At 37.7% G+C, this 22,426-nt stretch overlaps 1 long non-coding RNA gene across 2 annotated transcripts in view; it reads left to right on the forward strand.

Annotated features, from left to right (window-relative positions):
• LOC129037950 (uncharacterized) overlaps window positions 1-22,426 on the forward strand; it is a 361,691-nt gene that overhangs the window by 175,797 nt on the left and 163,468 nt on the right. For both annotated transcript variants that reach the window (XR_010126767.1, XR_008503025.2), the window contains one exon: window positions 10,382-10,441. This is a non-coding gene — a long non-coding RNA (uncharacterized LOC129037950). The remainder of the gene's footprint in view (window positions 1-10,381; window positions 10,442-22,426) is intronic.

Below are 22,426 nucleotides of genomic sequence, written 5' to 3' on the forward strand. Positions count from 1 at the left end.
AATTCTTTATACATAACTTTGATTATTTCCTTAGTATAGAGCTTTGGAACTAGAACTATAAGACCAAGGAATAGATACATTTTAGAGTTGTATGGTTTGTTTTGTCAGAATAAACTTCAGAAAAGTTGTATCCTTGTAGACTCTCACCAGTAGTATAGGAGACCAGCTTAAGGCAAAGAAGTAGGTTTTGTTTTATACAGGAAATAACATTTTCACAAAATAGCTGTCTTGAAGATATTCAGGCAGGTGTTGAGTGAACATCTGTCAAGGATGCTGGAAAGGGGAACTCACATTGGGTGGCAGTTGGTTTATAAATTTTAATGACCTTTTCTACTCTCAAATTTGTAAAAACACTATTTCCTATTCCTCATTCCTCATTTCTTAATTCTCTTAGAACAACATTTTAATAAAGACTTGTTGATCTTAATGTCAAGATTACCTTCTGTTTGCTATTTACAATTCTCATTAGGTCCAATGTTTGCATTTCCAAGTAAATAAACTGACATCTCTTTATTATTTTATTCATGACTAAACTCTTTCTAAAAGGGCATCAGCACTGTACCCATAAGAATAGTCTCATGTGAGAAACTCATTTAAAAATCATATTTTGGATCCTTGGTAAAGCCACTCTTTTCTTTTTCTATTGGGAAATGAAATATACAGTGTTAATACTTGATCCCTGTGAGATTAGAATCTCCATGAGAAAGCATTCTCAAATGTGCACTATGAGAATAAAAATATGGACATAAAAATTAGAAAAATAATGTACTTAAGTGAACTTTGGAAGGGTTTTTCCACTATACTTTTACACTAAAGTCTTTTGAGACCAGCACAATTACTTATATTTTAGGTTTGTGTAAGATAAAGTATTTCATTGGAGGATTGACTATTTCATAATTAAATCACCACTGAGCACAGCAGTAGTGGGTTTCATTTGGTAAAAATTATTCACATGGTATTGTGCTGCAATATCACACATGTATAAAAAGTATAACAACATAAGTTCTTTGTCTTTGAACACTGTACAATCAATATTCTATTACTACAATGCTGGTTTTGTTGCATTGTAGCTAAATTAGTGTGTCAGGTATAGAGATGCTTAAACCAGACATTCATGTAATGAGGATGATGCAAGAATTCTAATCATTTTGTCACCTAATACACATTTATCTTTTTCCCCCAGAGATTTCAGAAATACTTCTCAATTTAAAAGTCATTAAGATATTTATAAATATCTAAGGAAGTGTACTAATTTGTATTATTGTAGATAAAATTGTATGATAAAACCGACATTTTAGTAATAATGATGATATTCATACAGGGCCCTATAGTTAGCATCCAGTGGGTGTTAATTCTCAACTTGGTATAAATATAAATCCTTAAAAGTATGGAAATGCAAGCTACTTAAAAAATATAAATGGAATATGGAAATGTTACTGAAATACTAATAATATTACATAGTGAGTCCTAAAGTGTGTCTAAAGTACAAGCTATCTGTATCCCTTTAACTGGGAACTCACTAGGAGAAAGAGAAAATATAGTGGCATATACATATGTTATGACAATATGTAACATACCACCTGAAAAATGCATAGAAGCTAACGGAAATACTTTGAGCTTAGCCTAAGCAATGCTATATCATCTTAATATTTTTATTAATATAAAATCCAAATTACTAAGGGCAAATACCATGTTGTATTGAAATATTTATTGCATTAATTTTTATTTACTAACAGGAATTAACAAGTTTAAGTGTATATGTTTCTTACAGTTTTTCCAGCATTTTCAAGCAGGTCTTGCAATTTTGCCTACATTTTTTACAAGATTTAAAACATTTATATATATTTTTTTCCTGATTTTAGAATAACCTTAGGAATTAAGTTTTTTTCTGTGTGTGTGCATATGTGTTTCTCAAGGACAGGACTGAGGCAAAATGACAATAACAAATATATATGTAGTTGAACAATTGCAAAGTAAGGACCGCATTTTTCTTTTTATTATCAAGCATGATGGCTTAGTGAGGCTGAATAGTGACAAATTGGTTTTAAAAGTACCCCAAAATATGAGAGGAATTTTATCTGAATTGGATAAGGGATGTTTCTTGGTTAGGACAAATATTTGAAATTTCTCCATAAATTATAGACTATACACACACATACACACATTTGTCTCGGTGAACCTGCAAGTTATTCTTTGAGAATAATTTTGGCAGGTTATGTGGACAATGGCTTGCTTTTCTCTTTACCGCCTGGTTTCTTAACCCCATGTCCTATTATGTTCTCTCCCTCCTGATTTCTATACCTGCGTAACATTGGTTTATACATGGAGGTGTCTACACAGCCTCATAGTTGTGTGAAAACAACCTGGCATATTGCAGCACTGAGGTGAGTGCAGATGTGACTGAGGGAGTGGGTGGACCAGAGCAGGGACACACAACTGGGATGAAGACAGAAGTGATAGAAGTAATAGCTGGACAACTGAGGGCCAGAAATGACTGTAGTACCAAGGCTTGGGAAGAGGTAGCAAAAAAGTTATGAGTTATGAAAAGCTTAATTGCAAAAATGCAAAGAAATTAACATTTTAGGCACATTTGATTTTTGTGACTGCATAAAATTCAAATCTGCTACAAAAGCAAATCACATAAAATGGAAGTTTTGTGTCTGCCAAGCTTACTCATCTTAGGGTCATCTATCATCCTAAGCAAAATATTAAGGGCACTATTCACTTAATGTCGAGAATTCATGTGAATCTTGAATAGTCTGCATATAATATTAAGTTTCAATGGCCTTACTCATTTACTTTCAATTAATAAATTGATTTGTCTGCTTCATGATGGGTCTTTGTTTTGCATTTGAAAATCTCTAGCATGGACACCTTTTCTTTTGGCAGCTTTCCAAAATATGTTCTCTTATTCTTAGCTCCAAAGCACCCAGGAAATCATCAATGATGTCTCTAGCAATCCTCTCAGAACTAAGTAAAGAACATATATCATGGTTAATATTATAAAGCTCTTTTATTATGATTGACAGATAGATGATATAACCTTTAGGGGCTAAATTGCTTCTCAGATTAAAATTAAAGCAACTGATGGTTTCTTCTAAGAATAAAATAAAGATGAGTTTTACAAACATAAATAATGAATACATGAGAAAGTGAAAACGCCCTGTAATCAGGGGAGGGGTTATGTATAGAGGGACGGTCAGAGAGATAGGGCACATGAAGTTACTTGACAACATAAGACAGTGATTTTACATTTTGACAGATTGTTTCACTGTGGCAGCATTAACATGACTGCATCAAAAATAAATGTCAGAATCTCAGCATTGGGAGATTGCTGTGGGAATGCAAAAGGGCTGAACCTGCCCCATCCGAAATGTGGGTCTGTTGTTCAATGGTGATCTCCTTTAATAAAACTGAATCAGATGAATAAACAAACCTGCTAACCAGATTATATATATTTGAGAATATGCAGTTCTGCTTTGTGGCAAAGGCATCAAAATACATAGCAGAATGTATCAGCACCTTTTCACATTTTTTTTTTTTTTTGCCGGAGTGATGTCAACACAGTCTCTCAAATTAACATTTTTATCTGTCAACCATTGTGGGTGAACATGGTTACCATGTCAGCATGAGTAGAAAGAGAGGGAAGAGTGAAAGAAGGGGAAAGGATAGAAGCATTTGCAGTTTATAAGTAATCTAGTTCAAGAAGTATTAAATCCTGGCCATTCGTTACAGCCTTATGACAACTAACATGTAATCCTACTCTGAAAAATTATTCCAACTTTCATTAACCGAGGAAGAAAGGAATAAAACCAATTAGCAAAACAGACTCCTCCACTCTAAGTGGCCTAGGCTTTATTATTTGAAACATTTAGAGCCAGACTCGTCAAAGTGCAAAACAATTCTCAGTATGAAGCAAACCTGTGCCAGTAGGGGGTGAGTAAGAAGATCAAATGGTTGGGCTTCCTCTCCTTCCTGATCTGGCTCTTGGGATCCCTGAAGCTGTTCTGCTGTAAAATTAAATTAGTACTTTTGGGTAGGAAAAAGGTTGGGTTAGAGTTTTTCTTTATGATAAATTACTTTAGGGGATTTGCTCTGTGAGAAAGCTTAATTATTTTTTCCATAAAAAATTCTCTCTAGCATTCTGGCTCCAGGGAGACATCTTAAAAAAGGAGGGAGACTTTGTGGAAGATCATATAGAAGGTCCCTCAAATATATGTAATGAATATGGAATAGCTGAGCAACTAAAAAGTAAAGATTTTCCCTCGCAGCTAAAAAGTAAAGATTTTCTTTTTACTTAAACGAACAACTAATGATATGCCATGGTTAAAATCCTTTATTGTGCTAACTCATCACCATACCCTGTCTTTCATAGGCATATATACACAATTCAGCAGTGTCTGCATCTTTTCTCATTCTTTAAAAACCACAGGTGACAATAGTGAGGCAATGTAGTGTTGAGGAAAGGACTGGGCACAGGTCTAGATTTTGGCATTTATTGGCTGGTGAATTAACGCGAGGGAGCAAACCTCCTGAGTCTCAGTTCTGCAAGTCTAAAAATGGAGATAACGATGTTTACTTCAGAGGTCTCTTTTGTGAGGAATAAATGAGATAACGTTATGTAAGAGAGGTTGATAAACTGTAAATGCAAGTTAATTATTATTGCAGGGCAGGAAATCGAAATAATGATGTAAACTTGGTTCTTTTTAGGTGGGCAGAGTTAGAAACAGTTTACAAAATAAATCGTTGAATGGCATGGATTCCAGGGATGAAAAAACCATGTAAGAGTGCTTAAACACAATTCCAAATATTGTAAACGCCCCTCCCTGCAATGATAAATATCTACTTTGCTTTTAGGATAAAAGCTAAAAGCCATCTTTTTCATTAAAACTAAACTTTAGCTAGAGACGAAATTTCAAGATTCAGGCCCAGTTTTAAAAATTCTTTTAAAAATATATGTTTAGTCCTCTTCTTCCTCCTCTACATCCACCAAATATTGTCAGCAGATCCTGTGCCAGATACTATGTTTAGAAAAGAGTATAGGAGAAAGTACATTGAATTGGCAGCAAAATTACTTCAGTCTGAGTTTCAAATCCTTTGTTCTCCCTGTACCCTCCCTTTCCTGCCCACTTTTCCCACTCACCCTGTCTCTTTATTGAACCAATTCTTCACCTTCCAGGACCACCTCAAGCTCTTTCTCCTCCAGCGAAGTAATCAATGGTGACTCCAGCCCTTAGCAGTCTCTCCTTATTACACTTCTAAAACCTCTCATTTTGCACTTATCAGGTGCTCCTTGAGTGATTAGTAACGATTTATTGTGTGCTTGAGTTTGCTCCATCCATCCACCCATGCATCCACAAATACATATTTAAGCACAATTATGTGCCAGATATCAAACTAGATGATAGATGTGCAATGCAGTCATGGTATCTACTCATGTGGATCTTAGATTCTAACTTATAGTCTCCTAAATTAGAATATTGCTCTGTGAAAATAGGGGCTGTGTCTCATTACTGAATCATAGAATTTGGAATCAAGATAAACAAGAAATGTCATCATCTTCATCTATATGTACCCAATTTCTATTTCAAGCCTTTTCTGCCAGGGTAGCAGAAACTAAATGTCAGTGAATTAAGAGATTTCTCCTTCTCCCCCTTCCTCCATTCTGTGGGGTTGTGTCAAAGTTCCAAAGAGTTTAACTAGAGCCAAAACTAGGGAGTAGGGTGGGAAAGTGGTGTACTTCAGGTCATCTGGCTACATGGGCATCTGCTAAAATAGCCTTTTCCCAATCAGTTGCTTGGTCAGTTGACCTCATGCTGGGCTGGAAACATCTTTGTTTTTGGCCACATGACCCCAGAAAATCAGGTACCTTTCTTTGTTGCTTCTGCATCACTTCTGGATACAAAATGCTCATTCTGTGTCTCTTCTACTACCAAGAGAGATTTGAAACTCACAGGCTGCCTATGACCCTATCTGCCTAGACGCACCAGGCAGCCATTTTTTTTTTCTCTGCATCCTACCTGGGATTCTATCTGGAACTTGGTGAACAGATCTCGCTTTCTCTCTCTCTTTCTTTTTGTCTCTCTATCTCTTTCTCTCTCATCAATGTTATTGAAGTATTACTGATAAGCAATAAACTATATATAGTGTATTTTTCAACTTTTATTTTAGATTCAGGGGGTACATAGGCAGTTTTTTTACATGGGTGAATTGCGTGTCACTGAGGTTTGGGCTATGAATGATTCCATCACCCAGGTAGTGAGCATAGTATCCAAGAGGTATTTTTTCAACATTCTCCCCCTTCTCCCCCCTCCTCGAGTAGTCCCAGTGTCTATTGTTCCCATCTTTATGTCCAGGTGTACGCAATGTTTAGCAGCCACTTATAAGTGAGAACATGCAGTGTTTGGTTTTCTGTTCCTGCATTAATTTGCTTAGGGTAATGGCCTCCAGCTGCATCGATGTTGCTGCAAAGGACATGATTTTCTCCTATCTTATGGCTGCATAGTATTCCATGATATATATGTACCACACTTTCTTTATCCAGTCTACCATTGATGGACATCTGTGTTGATTCCATGTCTTTGCTTTTGTGAATAATGCTGTGATGAGCATACGAGTGCAAGTGTGTTTTGGTGGAACAATTTATTTTTCTTTCATTATATACATAATATTGAGATTATTGGGTTGAATGGTAGTTCTTCTTTAAGTTCTTTTAGACATCTCTAAACTGTTTCCCACAGTGGCTGAACTAATTTACATTCCTGAAAACAGTGTATAAATGTTGCCTTTTCTCTGCAACCTCACCAACATCTGTTATTTTCTGACTTTTTAGTAATAGTCACTCATACTCATGTGAGATGGTATCTCATTGTGTTTTGATTTGCATTTCTCTAGTGATTAGTGATGTTGAGCATTTAAAAAATATATTTGCCACATGTATGTCTTCTTTTGAGAAATGTCTAATAAACTACATATATTTAAAGGTACAATTTGATATTTTCAGATGTATGTCTATACCCATGCAACCATCACTACAATAAAGAGAATGAACATATCCATCACCCACAAAGGTTTTCTTGTGCTCTTTTGTACTCCCTCAATATGTCCTCTTTTCCTTCTCTTCCTTTGGATCTCAGAAATCTCCTTTATTTGTACTAGCCTGAAAAGCCTGTATGGGGCCCTCTCTTTGGGAAACACCATTTTTATCTCTCCTTGGTTTTCGTCTGACTATACCTCCTTGCTCAAGAGTAGGAAAACTTGAGGGGGGCATAAAAAGAGGAAGCGTTGGTTTTATTCATTATGTTTTCTCTCAACTCTGTGATGTATACTGTAAGAGCCTAGGTTATAGAAACCCAGAAGTCAGAAAAGTACTATTTATTTTTTTCTTTCTACTCTTAGATCATTTCTCTGAGGCAATCATACACCATGTTTCAGCTGCTTGCTTGACTGATTGAAGGGTGGATGATATGGTTTGGCTTTGTGTCCCCACCCAAATCTCATATTGAATTGTCATTCCCAGATGTCGAGGGAGGGACCTGACGGGAAGTGATTGAATCATGGGGGCAGTTTCCTCCATGCTATTCTCGTAATAGTGAGAGAATTCTCATGAGAGCTGATCGTTTTGAAGTGTGACATATCCGCGCTCTCTCTTGCCTGCCACCATGCCTTGCTTCCCCTTCACCTTCTGCCAAAATTGTAAGTTTCCTGAGGTCTCCACAGCCATGCAAAACTGTGAGTCAATTAAACCTCTTTCCTTTATAAATTAACCAGTCTTGGGTAGTATCTTTATAGCAGTGTGAAAACAGACTAATACAGTGGGTGAGTTAGGGAGGATAAAGGCAGACGTGAAATATTGAGGAGGGGGGACATCAGTGAATGTTTCAAAAAATGTTCTTACAATATATAGCCATGAAAGATATTTTATTCTATTACACTTAAGAAACTGTACACACTAGATAAACAATAAATGACTGTTCAGTGACTGATCCCAATGACCTAGACATCCATAGGAGCTCAGCTGTGTAGGTAGTATTGTGCCCAATAGACAGTGCCACTATTGAGGTGAGAAGAATAAAGCTGGGGAAAGAGGAAAATATCTTTGAAAAATATACAATTTATGTGTTTGAATTTAAGAGACTCAGCTGTCTCATCATTATTTAAGGAGGAGGATCAAATACAGTAAAATGATTGGGTTGGATAGGAAGAACTCTCAGGTACTCTTTTCTAAAATCAAACAATCCTATTATGCTAAGCATAACTGGCAAGTTCGATTATATGATCCCTCAAATTGCTAATTTCTTTTGTTTTGTTGTTATACTGAATGGATAAAGCATGTGTACATTTTAATATTGGTTGCAAGGAAATATGTTCAATCTTTCTAGTAAGTAATTTATAGTAAATATTGATTGTAGTAGTGGAGAGCTTACCACTTGAGAGGACTGGACAGAATCCTCTCTTTAGCAACAGCAGCAGTAATATTTATCAAGGGCTTTCTATCTGCCAGGCTCTGTCTTAGTTTACATGTATTAACTTATTTTTGCCTGCAATAATCCTAGGAATTAGGCATTATTTCTTCTATTCTAGAGATGAGGAACCTGAAGCATAAAAAGATTAGCCCAGATTATACAACTAGTCTATGATCAGACTAGAATTCAAACCAGGTAGATTCAAGCTTTTAACCACTATGCCAAATGCACATTATTGTATCATTTAATACTCCTAGGACTGTGCCACATGAATTATTATCCCCTGATTTGCAGATGAAGAAATAGAGCCTCAGAGAGGATAAGTAATATACCTAAGAGCATAAATCTCATAATTTTGGTGGATTCGGGATTCCATATAGGGTATATCTGACTTTAAAAATTCATGCACTTAATCATGAAGCTATAACATCAAGAATGGTAAAATGTTAAAGCACTTTGACCTAGCAATTTAACTTTTCTATACTGCGGGAGTAATCAGAAATTTTGGTAAATTTGAACGTACAAAATATTACATACAAATTAAAATGTTTAAAGTATTCTAACTGATCATGGTTAAATAAACTATGTACATTCATATAATATTTTGGAATTATTGAAATGATATTTATAGAAAGTTTTTAATAATATGAAGAGTGTTCAGATTATAATGATAAATTCGAAGAAATCCAGGATATAAAATTAAATGGTTATTTTGTTGCAAATGTTTTCAAAATTGAGCAGAGAAAAAAGAATGGAAGAAAATACATCAAAATGTTAATGAATAATAAAAATATTCGAATGGTTGGGTTATGGACAATTTTAAGTTTATTCAGAATTTTCCATATCATAAAATTTTGTCTTAATAATGTGAAGATCAGTGTTGAGTTTTCTGTTTTATATTTGCTTTGATATAAATTTCTCACAAAAATGCAGTTGTTGAGAACAAATTTTAAAAAATATTTACCATCAATACTCTCCTACTAAGTATACCAAAAAAGCAAGTTATTTGTCAGTACAGTATGTTTAGTAGTTAAGTATAATTCTTCCTGTGAGGATCTCCTTGTGGAAGCAAATTAAATTTGGTATGTAACCTCTGCACTTTAATAACATTTGATCTACAGCTGACCAAATACAAAGTGCAATCTCTTGTTGAGAGACAAAAGCTGAATTCTACCCTGTATCAATTATACATATAAATTTACTTCACCAAGTCCTGCAGATGATGGGTCTTGCTTTAAACCCTAGTGATTGATGAAAGCAGACAAAACTTTCAGATTTCCTGTGTGAGTTAGAAGCATTGCCACCCCTTGTCCTGGATCCCCAGCCTGAGTTACAGAACACAATTTTAGGGAAACAGCCCAAATTCCCAAACCGGCTGAATTGACTTAATTTCTGTTACATTTTACTTTCATTTAGTGATTTTGGGTAGGTCACTTGCTTTTGAGAGTTTAGCACAAACACAAGATTTGTTTGAAGAATACTACTATGGAAAACAATATATTAGCAGAATTGGGCACTTTGAGGTTGGAATTGGGAAGAAAGTCTTTAGTACAAGGCCAAGACATAGAATAATTACTTTCTGTCCTGAATGGGCCTGGAGAGAAATATTGCTAGAGGAATGATCTGTGAGAAAGCAGATGAAGGAGGGAGATGGAGGCCAGAGGAAGGCCCAGTGGCACCTCTGCTACCGGTATAATTATGACGTTAAATTTCAGTCAATCTACAGCACATTTCCTAAAATTAAAACAAAGTTTTTGATGACTGTTTTCAGAAATGAATCATACGGCATCTGGGGAAGTGCCTCTAGGGGTTTTAAACAAATCCTCTATTAGTCATGAGCAATAGGCTGAGTTATAAAACCATATCTGGAGAATTACATTTCAAAAGACTCATCCTTTTGCCTTTTATGTTACCAGGTGCTGAGCCAGGTGTTCTACATAAATTATCTCATTTGTTTTTTCTGACAACATAATAAGGTAAGTATTATAAATCCCATTTTATAGATGAGGGAACGAAAGCTCAAACAGTTCAATCAGTTGCTCAGTGTCACTCAACTCACACTGGGATTTGACAGGTTATCTGCTCAACTCCAACGTCCTCCAATGTCCTTGCCGTCCTCTCATAGCCCTCGCAGGAAGGCAGACGTGGTATTTAAAGGTGCACAGAACACGAAAGGCACGTGGCCATGAGCTCACAGAGGGTAGTGATTATATGGCCAGGAAATAGAGGACATGAAGTAAACCTATGCAGTAGGATCTATTTTTAGTACTATTACACAACAAATAGGTGAAAATACTTGATAGACATGTATGGGGACGAAGCTATCTAGAAATAATAACACAGAATAATTTAGTAGGTTGGAAATAAGTCCAGATTCTACCAGGTAAATAGGCAGATCTAGGAAAATTACAGACATGGCTTAAGGACCTTATTACAGGCGTAATACCTTCTGATGGATGTAGTTTCAAGTGCATGCAGGTTTAAAATAATTTACATTTGATTACTTATGGATGGAAGTGAGTTTTGGGGAGACAAAATGTATCTTGTTTCCTCTTGGGAGCCTTGTGCACTGTATCAAACAGCCTAAATTAAAATAATTTTACTGGCCTGTGTGTGTTGATAAAATTACTATTTAAAGCAAACAGGCGCCTTCAATTTTTCAGAAGAGGAGGGAATTAGAGATAGAAAATTGGTAAGCTGTGACACCTGCACAGAATCCTTGTTTGAAATTCAGAAAGGGAATGAGCTACGTAAAAACTTGGTTTTTAACTTTTTTTTAAAAAGAGATGTGAGATGTTACTGCTGTAGTCTAAATGAACAGAACAGGAAATGTAATGAATTAACTAAATAATTTCCAGATAGTCTAGTTTCTGAGAAGAAAAGAGACATTTAATTGGGACATGCATAGTAAGGTGATTCAGACAGGTGGATATAGGAATGTAATACAACGCAGACCAAAGATGACTCCTGTTTGGAGCTCCAAACTAGCTTGGCAGAGACAGACAGGAACATTAGGGGGCTCTGAGTTTGCACCAGGTATAAATGGGAAAGTCAGTTACTTGCTACTGTTGAGAAGGGAATACTGAGGTCCTTGGGCTGTTGATGAGAAAGGCTGAGGCTGAGTATATAGAGTTCAGATGCAGCCTACGCTATTAACCTACCTTCTGGAGAATGGAATCTGGAAAGTACTTTGTGATTAGCAGCTTGTGCCAGGTGGACCAGGCCAACAGAGGTGTATCAGTCAGAAACCACTCCAGCTAGTTAAGAGAAAGGATTAATTACAGTAATTATAATCACTAAATTGATTATAGAATCAGTGGGAAAATAGAGGAAACAGAAAATTAAGCTTTCAGAGACCACTTTGAATTCATATCGCAGAACTAGGTTATCAAAAGAGCTATTGCCTTTCCTATTATCAGTAAAGTTGTCATGATCAGGGAACAGCCATGACCTGGAAGACCAAGAGAAGCCATGGAGGTACAGCCTCATTTTAAGTTCCACCTTTTAGTTATTGTACAAGTATTGGGGGAACTTAATCATATCTGGAGTCCTAGCCCAAGGCATGTACTCTGACTGCAGAAAAGTGCACCAAAAAGAGGTTGCATGGGTCATGTGCCTGTTCACCACACCCAGCACAAGAAGCATTGTGTGTTTGGAGGGACATGCCTGCTGTGGACCAGATAACTACTGGAGATGATGTTCCTTGTCTGTCACTCTTTTTGTTTTATTTTTTCTTGAAGGAAAATTCTCCACGCAAAACATAGACAAAAAACAAAAATAACTAAATTTTATGTTTTACAGTGTATGTAGCTAAATGATTAATTACATTTTCCTCATTTTTCTGGAAGAAAATATTTTGATATTGTGTTACTTTTAGGGAGAGTTATAGAAAGTGTAGGGCCAAGTGTATATTTCTCCTTTATAGGAATTAGTCTTCTACCCCAAATGCTATACTCCTCTTGAATAATACTCTAGATGCTGTTGTCCAAAGAGAATGTGTTCTGACCCAGGTCATGGAAACAGAGCCACTCACGAGCTGTTATTTTACTATTTTTATTATTATTTTTTAAGACAGAGTCTCACTCTGTCACCCAGGCCGGAGTGCAGTGGCGCGATCTCGGCTCACTGCAACCTCCGCTCCCGGGTTCAAGTGATTCTGCTGCCTCAGCCTCCTATGTAGCTGGGATTACAGGCATGTACCACCATGCCCGGCTAATTTTTGCATTTTTAGTAGAGACAGGTTTCAGCCATCTTGGCCAGTCTGGTCTGGAAGTCCTGACCTCAGATGATCCACCCGCCTTGGTCTCCCAAAGTGCTGGAATTACAGGCTTGAGCCACTGCGCCCAGCCAGCTGTGATGTTTTAGTAAAGGGAGGGGTGTTTCTGATGTAACCAGGCAGTTTCTCATTTTATATAGTTTCTACTTCTTTTCTTCCTGGAAAATTCTTAGGCACTAAGGTTGCAGGTGTTACTTGAAATATGTTTAAATGTGCAGAAAAACATGTATATTCTTTGTTTTGTTTTCTGAACCCTTGCCCATGGGGAGAAATCTTAAGTACTCCTTCATACATTTTGAGGTTAATATCTACATTTTTAAAAATCATAATTATATATTGTTGCAAAAGATGTACTTTTGGTTATAATTATTGATATTTTAAAAGAAAACGGTTACATCATTCAAATATATCCAATAGACTCAAAAGTAGAAAAAAAGGTATAAATTTAGAACAATTCTATGCAATTATCAAATGGTTTCAGATAATACTCAAAATCTCCAGTTTATTAAATTTCTGTGCTCCTCTGCCCACGCTCTTGCTGAGATGTTGCTGGGTGGGTTATGTGTGTGTAGGAGGGAGAGGATTCACTCAACCTCCTGGCAGAGGGGAGGAGTCACTTCCCAGAGGACCAGTTGGTGAGAGGAGAAGAGATAGCCCCACCCACTGCAGATATCTAACCTAGTTTCCTCTGAATAGTACCAACAGTGCCAGAGACAGGGAAGTCGGGATATGGCTGGCTGTTTCACATTCTTTGCGTGTTCAAAAGAGGAAGACTTCTTTTTTTCCTCCTGTCGTATCCTTCTACCACAGAGCTCTATGCTTCATAGCTTAGCTGTCATAATCTTCTCTCTTCTGGTAGTCTTCAACTTCTTTTATTTGAATAACCTCAAAATGATTTTCAAAATCTGTAAACCTCACCATACATTTTCAAGTTATTGTCTAAAATTTATCACTTTAACTTTAATAGTTACAAAGAATGTAATTTCTGGAGCATGGTAAGTATTGATATTTTTAAAGAAACTGTTAAAACGCTTTTAAAAATGTGTCCAGTAGAATCTAAATATGATTGTAATTTGACCTGCTATTATCCAATTATAAAATATGAGCAAGTTCTTCCTTAACAATAATTTTACATTGTTTCTTTTTCTTCTAAAATTTTTATTTTCATTCAATTTCTCTCCTAAGATTCTACCATACTCTTTAGGATAAAAATGCCTAATGTTTAGGGTAAAACATCCTATTGTTATAATATTATTATTATGTGTTATTATGGGCATATATTTCTATGCATAACATATTTTATTTCTAATCAAATATGTAAATTGAAATTTATTTTATTTCCTGTAGCTTTAAGTCTCATTTCACTGTCTGTCTGGTTTTGGTATCGGTGTAATACTGCCCTCATAGAAGAGTTGGGAAGTGATTCCTCCTATGCTATTTTTTGGAAGTAGACCATTAACTTTTAATAAAATTATTGAAATGACTGGATTTAAGACTACCATTTTATTATTTGTTCTCTATCCCCTGAATTTTCTGTTTCTCAGCTATTTTCCTCCACTCCACTTCTTTCTACCATCTTTTGGATTATTTGAACATTGAATTTTTGGCTATACATCTTTGTATTATTTTTCAGTGATTGCTTTAGGTATTACAACATAAATACCTAACTTTTCATAGTCTGATATGGCTAATATTATACCACTTTATGTTAAATGTAGAAAACTTGCAACCATATAGCTCTTTAACCTGTTTGTCCTTCATGGTAAAATATCATATAACATCTCCATACATTGAAAATCCAGAGTAGAATGTTATAATTTTTGCTTTCAGCAGAACTTAAAAGAAAAAAAAATCTTTTAATTTATACATATGTTTATCATTTCTGTTGTTCTTTATTTCTAAAGAGTCCAGTGATCTTGTGATATTATTCCCCTTCAGTTTGAAGAATCTTATTCTATCATTTCTTGTAGATAATATCTGCTGTGGATAGATTTTATTAGATTTTTTTTTCATTTGAGAATGTCATCCTTTCTCCATTTTTGATGGACATTTTTGCAGAATATGAAATTCTGGGTTGACTTTTATTCAGCAGTTTAAAGATGTTTTCCCACTGCATTCTGGCCCCCAATTGTTTCTGATGGGAAACCCAGGGTAATTAAAATCATTGTTCCACTGTGTGTCATAGTTTTTTTTTCTCTAGCTACTTTCAAGATTTTTTCTTTATGTTTGGTTTCAAATTTTAGATTATAATGAATCCAGGAATGATTTTTATTTTTGAGGTTATCTTGTTTGGCAGTAGTTAAGAACTGTGAAGGGTCTGAGATTTTTAGCTTACCTGCAAGCTAACAATTTCATGGATGCTGGTAGAAGATACAATACTCCTGGGTAAGAGACAAAGGACTTTATTATTCGTGGCACTGCAGGCAGCATGAGCTTCATATACTCATTGGTTTACCTGCCTCCAAAGTCCCATAGTGTGATATGGAATAGCCCAGGAAAATGCTGTATGCATAGTAGAGTTGAATTATAGCTGAGGAAAGCCTGAAATTTGAGAGGGTACTGATAACAGACATACCCAACTTTTGCCTGAAAAAAGACATTATCTTTTATTATAATGGTCATGAAACAAATCTACCGTGTGCCTCAGAGGGAGATACTGTCTTTATTACTCAAGGTTATTCGCTATACGGACAAGCTTGAAAAAATAATCTGAAATAAAAGCTGATATAAAATGTGCATAAATGCCATAGAGAATTGTTTTCCAATAAGGACGTGCTAGACTTCTTGAATCTGTTAACATATGTCTTTTTCCAATACTTAATACATTTTTGGCCATGAGTGTTTTCAAATAATCTACCTGAATCTTTTTCTCCTCTCCTTTTGGGATTCCAAGGTCCTGTATGGAGAACTTTTAATAATGTCTCATGGGACTCTAAGGCCTACTAATTAAAAATATATATTTTATCTCTTTTCTTCAGATTAGATAATGATGGCAGCTGCAGCTCCAGATGGCCTGCTGCTGCCATCATGCCAGCTGCGGCAGGGAAGCACCACCAGGGTTGAGGAATCCATGGAGCTGGAAGGGAAAAGCAACATCCCTGCCTCCTCTGAGTTGGGGTGGGAGCTCCCCAGGTGCCACAGCAGCCACCCAAATTGTGGCTGCAGAACTGGGCCTCCCACTACATGGAGCAGGAAGAAGCTCCACCCACCAGAGCACGACTGCAGCCTCCCAAATTGCTCTTGGGGGCCAGGGAAGGCACCCCTGGCCTTGCAGGCTTGGAAGTGCCTGCTCCCACTTCCTGGCTTCTCCCTGCTGTCATCCCTGGCTCTGATCTTGGAGCAAAGTTGGGGCCAAGCCAGGGCACCATGAATGGCAGCAGGAGGCAGATAGATTCCTGAACAGAAGGGGGCAGGTCCCTGTTGAGGACCCACCTTCAGGCCAGGGAGGGCCTGAAGGCTGGGAGCCAGGCTAACAGTCCCACAGACCAGAGTGGGAATTTGTAGTGCCTTTTCTGGGCTGCCCATGGCTGTCCATGGACTAATCAGTGTGTACTTCCTCCCCACTGATGTCCATAAAAGCCTAAGTCTCAGCCAGAGCTGAATGGACAACAGGAGGACCAGCAGCAGAGAGGAGCTACTCTCTTTGCTGATAGCAGGAAATGTCGGGATGACCAGCTACAGAGAGGAACTACCCACATTAGGGCCTCCTCTCTGCTGAGGTCTTCAGAGACTAGCAGAGATGTCTGGACTACCAACTGCAGAGAGGAGCAACTCACCACAGGGCCTCCTCTCTGCTAGGAGCTAGGAAGACAATGGGATCAGCTGCCTGCAGAGAGGAGCAACCCTTTCCAGGGCCTCCTCTTAGCTAGGAGCTGGGAAGACAGTAGGATGACCTGCCTGCAGAGAGGAGCAGCCCACTCCAGGGCCTCCTCTCTGCTGAGAGCTGCAGAGATGATGGGATGACCTGCTTGCAGAGAGGAGCTTCCCACTCCAGGGCCTCCTCTCTGCTAGGAGTTGAACACTTGTCAGGACACCTGGCTGTGGAAAGGAGCTACCCGCTGTGGACCTCCTGTGAGCTATTCTGTTGCTCAATTAAGCTCTTCTTCAATTTGCTCACCCCCCACTTGTCGGCGTACTTAATTCTTCCTGGTTGCAGGACAAGAACTCAGGACCTGCTGAATGGTGGAGCTAAAAGAGCTATAACACAAACAGGGCTGACACATGCCCCTTGCTTGCCACGTTGTAGATGAAGAGAAGGAGAGAAGAGCTGTGGCCCCTCATGGAGACCAGACCTAGGAGCTTTCCAAGCCAGGGCTGTGACTCCCTCTTTGGGATCCTGTGGTACCTGGCATGTCCAAGCTTCCAGGCACCACTGCATTCCCCTGGGCCAGCTGGGAAGCTGCTTGCAGTACGCCTGGTCCAGCCACAGCCTCGCAGAGAGCTGGTGTCCATGCTGGCACCTGGGGTACCTGCCCAGCTGCAGCAGCCAGTGTGTCTGTGCAGTGGCTGGACCCTGCGCTTGCTCACACACCCCTCACTGCTGCACACCTGACTCACCCTTGGCAGGTGTGGAATCCAGGCCAGTAGTGTGAACCGAGCACAATCTGCCAGGCTGAATGGGTGGAATGAGCCCAGTGGGCCCTAGCAAAGCTTATGTTAAGGTGCCACTGGCCAGAGGTTTCAGGCCAGAAAAGTGACACCCCAAAGGTCCTGTAACAATAACTTCTATTGATTCATCTTCAAATGCACTGATTTTTTTCCTCTCTTATTTCCAATCTTCTGCTGAGCCCATCTGGTAATTTTTAAAATTTCAGATATTGTTTTTTTTCAGTTCCAAAATGTCCATTTGGTTATTTTTTGTAGCATGCACTCCTCTAAGAACTCTTATCCTTTCGTTCTTTTTAAATGTGTTATTCTTTAACTCACAGAGCATAACTATCACAGCTACTTTAAAGCCTTTGCCTAATAGTTCCAACATCGAGTCATCTTGGGAATGGCATCTGTTTATTGTATGTTCCCTTGAGAATTGGTCAGACTTTCCTGGTTCTTGCCATGATGAGTAATCTTGGCTTTTATCCTGGATGATGTGAATGTTATAATGTACAGTCTCTGGATCTGGTTATAATCCTCTGGAGAATGTTGATGTATAATCCTCTGGAGAAGGCAAACAACTTGCATTGGTTAAGATCAAGTGTTCTGTCCGATCTTTTATGGCTGTGGTTTATATCTCAGTTCAGTTCTCAAAGCATTTTCAATGCTAGTTTGAGTGTGTTCCTCACATGAATAACTCAGATGCTAGTCTGAGATATGGGCAGTGGTTTAAATCTCAGTTTATTTCTCAACGCCTTTACTGTGCTGGTTTGGGTCTGCCCCACACATGCACAGATGAGGAGTAAGCCTGAGCCTTGTATAGATTTACAGATTTAGTAGATCTCCTTTTCTAAGTCTCAATGTCCTGGGATTCCCTTACACTCTCCAGCATACAGGACCTACTTCCAGGCAGAAATATGGGGTTCCCCTAGAAGTTTTATGGCTGCTGCCACTGCCAAACCACTCTATGACTGGAGTTCACCCTGGAGATAAAGTTGTGAGAATGAACAACAATGAAAGAAAATAATGCCCAGTTTTCTTTTCTCTCTGCCATCTGCCTTATTTGTTTACCTTTCAGAACCTTCAGTAGTTTTTTTCAGAGTTCTCAGTTAATTGACAACAAATTTCTAGTTCTAGTTCACTAGAGGAATGAACTTTGGTGTTTATATCTGGTGCTGGTTCTGAAACAACTCCCATCCCTTAACTATTTTAATGTGCATAATAATTTTCTCTTTAAGGCTCATCCTGAGAAGAGTTTGTGGTCAGTTATAGAAAAATGGTGATTATATCTTTGCTTTTCTTCTCTTTTCTGATTTCTTCTCTTATATTATCCCATCTTTCCCTAAAACACACAATACCCTTATGTTTTATGCTTTCTAGTGCCTGTGATTAAAAATCTTACCTAGGCCAGTTCTCATCTCTTTCTTAGTATTTTCTCCACTCTGTTAAGAATCCCATTTTCTCAGTAATCTACTTGAACTTAGTTATCAGGTGAAGCACATTTGATAACCTAATTCTCTTGAAGGTGCTGTTGTCTGATAATGGTTATCGCTCCAGTCAGTGTTCCACTGAAATACTTTAAGGTATTTTTGGAAAATGACTTTGTATCAAATCTAAAGCCTCATCTCTGATACTAGAATTTTAAGTTTCAGCATCAGATAATTATAGAGATACTTTCATACAGAGTAAATCAGCAGTAAAATTTTACCCATATATAAGGGCAATCATGGTTGATTATTTATATGTGACAATTCTTATATTTATATTTTATAATAAAAACATGTATGATAATTTTTAAAAACCATGTTATTAATAAAAGTGAATATATGTTTTAGTAATGGTTTAAACTTTTAACTAATAATTTTTTGGTAATTTAGTTATATTTAGTAATTTTTAAAATTCAGCAATAAAATATAGAAAATCTCTCAGGAACAGCTGGGATTATTGTTTTGTTGTTACTATCATGACACCCTTTAAGACATCATTAAATACTTTTACTAAATAAAAGGAAAATGGTAAATATGATTAACTGTGAAAAACAGATAAAAGGCTTAATTATGTTTTAAAAATTCTAAAAACAACAGATTTTTCTACCTTCTCCTCAAGTCACCCAAACCTACCTTAGTGAAATTTCTAGGATGTAAATCTAATGTTACAAGTTCTCTTTTTCATATTGCCTGGAAGTAATGTATGAAAACATTGGCCAATAGCATAGCGTTTAGGCAAAATAATTGATAGTCCTTAAAATTTAGGTCAGACATCATCATCTGCTTTGTAGCTTTTTCCCTGCCTCTGCTCAGAAGAATGAAGCAATTCACTGTGTATATATCAAGAAAATATTTATCATATTGTGTGCTAACAGCTTGTTTAATTGGCAGTCTCTTCCATTGGATTATGACTTCTTTGAAGTAAAAAACTCTGTCTTCCTCAATTTTGCTTCTTTAGAGTAACAGTAAATCCTCATTTAATGTCTGTCCAAAAGGAGCATGAAAAGTAGAGAAAGAAGGATGAAAAGAAGGAAAGATCATGGATAGCACCAGGGTTATTATGGTTCAAAGGAGCCAGGCATGGAACAGCCAAATATAATTCAAGTGAGTGGTAAAAAGTACAGTTTGGAAATCTAGAGCCCAGGGTCCTATTACATGGGCAAGAGGAAGCCAGTTTGTTTGTGTTTGCTCTGGGTTAGGAGGTAAAGCATTCGTCCAATCAACAAGAGAGGCAAGGCAAGCAAAGAGAGAATCCACCATGACATGCCATGACCAACTGGGTTGAGGTCCAGGTAGTTAGAGTTCAAGGTGAGCCAGATACTCACCACAGGAAACCATAAATGTAAAGAAACTCTGCTTTCAGGGGCATATTCTGACACAGTGGTTGAGGAGAAGGTGTGATGGCTGTTGGCATCCCTTCTTTGGTACCTTCTTTGAAAACAGCTTTGGAGATTTTATTTCATCCCTAGACTTGGGTTATTTGAAAGGGTGTCTCAGGAGTCTGCTTAAAACAGCAAAGTATATATTAAATGTCCAATGTGAGCAGACAGCTATGCAAGATGCTAGGAGCTGTGCTAAGCAAAAGCTCAACAGACAAAGCATCTGCTTTAGGGAAAAATAATATGAGGTGTGTGTGTGTGTGTGATTTCAACTAGGCTGAAATAATGTGTCTCAAGCTTGGCCTAGTAGAAATTCATGTTGTGAAAAAGTCTTAAATAATATTGGGAGAGAAAATACAACAAAGACTCGAAAATCAATGAAGGTTTAGAGGTTAGTGTGGGTGAAGCATTTTTCCCTTGTGCTTTACACTGTTTTCTGTTATCTATCAAGACACTGGACTAGATTTTACCATATGATAAATAGAAATTTACTAACCCCATTTGGGAAACTAGTCATTCAATCAGTTCAGTTAAATAAATATTTTCAAATACCTTCATGTGTCTAGTGTTGTGGCAAATGTGGAGGAGAAAAGAGAATTATTGGCATCATCTTGCTTTTGAAAATTTATTGGCAGAGAACAAATGAAGCAGTATGAAATAACAAGAAGAAGGCTTATCACAAAGATCTTGAATGAATTTAATGAAAAGCCATGAAGAGCACCAGTATACAAAGCTACTTCTTGCTTTCTCAGATTATTTGTCGCAGGGATAGTCAAGGACTTGGATGACCATTGCGATGACTTTTGAGTTGAGTTCCCTGCTTGATTTTGCTTCTGTTCTCCAGATTCCTTTCTTTCTCTTGAGTTCCTGGACAGTGCTGGGTAATTTGATGTCATTGTCATGGCTTCTGTGCTGGTACTCTGGCTATGTCTCCCCCAGCGCTGGGCCTGTGAGACAGTCCTAGGGAGGGCTGGGCTTCCTACCTTCTAATTGCAGTAGGAAAGTAACAGAGCAGTCTGTAAGCACTGGGTGGATGCCTTTGAAACAGCTGGAATGGGCACCATTAAGAAGCAAATATTTTTTCGGCTTATATTAGGCGGTTATAATTGACTGTTTCTTTGGAGGTTGAGAAAACACATCTTTTTCTACTCTAACGTCAGCTCTTATGGCCAACCCCAGATGATCTTATCTTAGGTGATCCCAGCTGTTGGTGTTTTAATTTCTCAGTAAGTGTTATCAAAGAACTTAGAATACACTTTTCAGGAATGGTGTACTAGACCTTTGATTGAAAGAAACAAAGCTAGCTGAGTGAAAGGATATTTACTTAATATATAAACATGGAAATAAGCTGGGCCTTGTGAGAATGAAGCTGGAAACTGGAAAGCTTTAGGAATGGAGATAGATAATCCCTCTGCTTCTCTGTGCGTTTCTGGCCTTTGCTTCTCTCAGCACATTTGCTTTAATCCCTTGTTTCACTGTGCACTTTGGCTTTTTCTAACTTAAACATTAGTTCATACAATGGTCAGGCGGGTCACCCCAGCTCCGCCTCTATATGACCTGTCAGTGGAAGTTCCTGCTATCTGACTCTAGCTTTGTAAGTCTTAGTTCAAAATGTCAGAGAAGGAGCTTTCCTGGAGACATGTGCCCACATACTGCTCAATTACTGTGGCCATAGGAGCAGGGTCATATGGTAAATATGTGGCCACCAAGCTCATCCCTACAGCTCATGTTGTGCTATAACAAATAATATGATACCAGCTGTGCAAGAATCCCCAGACTTACCTACAGAAGTGCATAGGAGTGAGATCCAGCCTTGGAGCAATCCTTCTTGCCCAAGTCAAGTCACCTTGCTGGCTCTTCCTGAAAGAGGATGACTCACTGCCTTTCTAGATCCAGAGTCTGAGAGTTCTCTCTTTGTTCAAGGGGTTCAGGGGTCTAACTGCCAAATTTCCAAGTTACCTTTTTTTATTTTCTTAAAGAATATTTATGGATATGGGTCCTCATGTATAAGGACTTCTGGTGGCCTGCCGCCTGGATATCCCAAGGTTCTCTGGATGTGCTCAGCCTGCATTGGATATCAGCATAACCCTGGTCACAAACAGTTTAATAAATTGCATGTTGTTAAAAAAAAGGGGAAGAGATTAATATGGCTAAGTTGATAAGGGAAAATATTTTCAGTGGCAGAAAATTCCCTTCTTTGATTGTTTCTTCCCCCATAGGCTTGAAAGA

This window comes from Pongo pygmaeus, chromosome 5 (assembly GCF_028885625.2).
Source record: "Pongo pygmaeus isolate AG05252 chromosome 5, NHGRI_mPonPyg2-v2.0_pri, whole genome shotgun sequence".
In the NCBI taxonomy this organism is placed as follows: domain Eukaryota; kingdom Metazoa; phylum Chordata; class Mammalia; order Primates; family Hominidae; genus Pongo; species Pongo pygmaeus.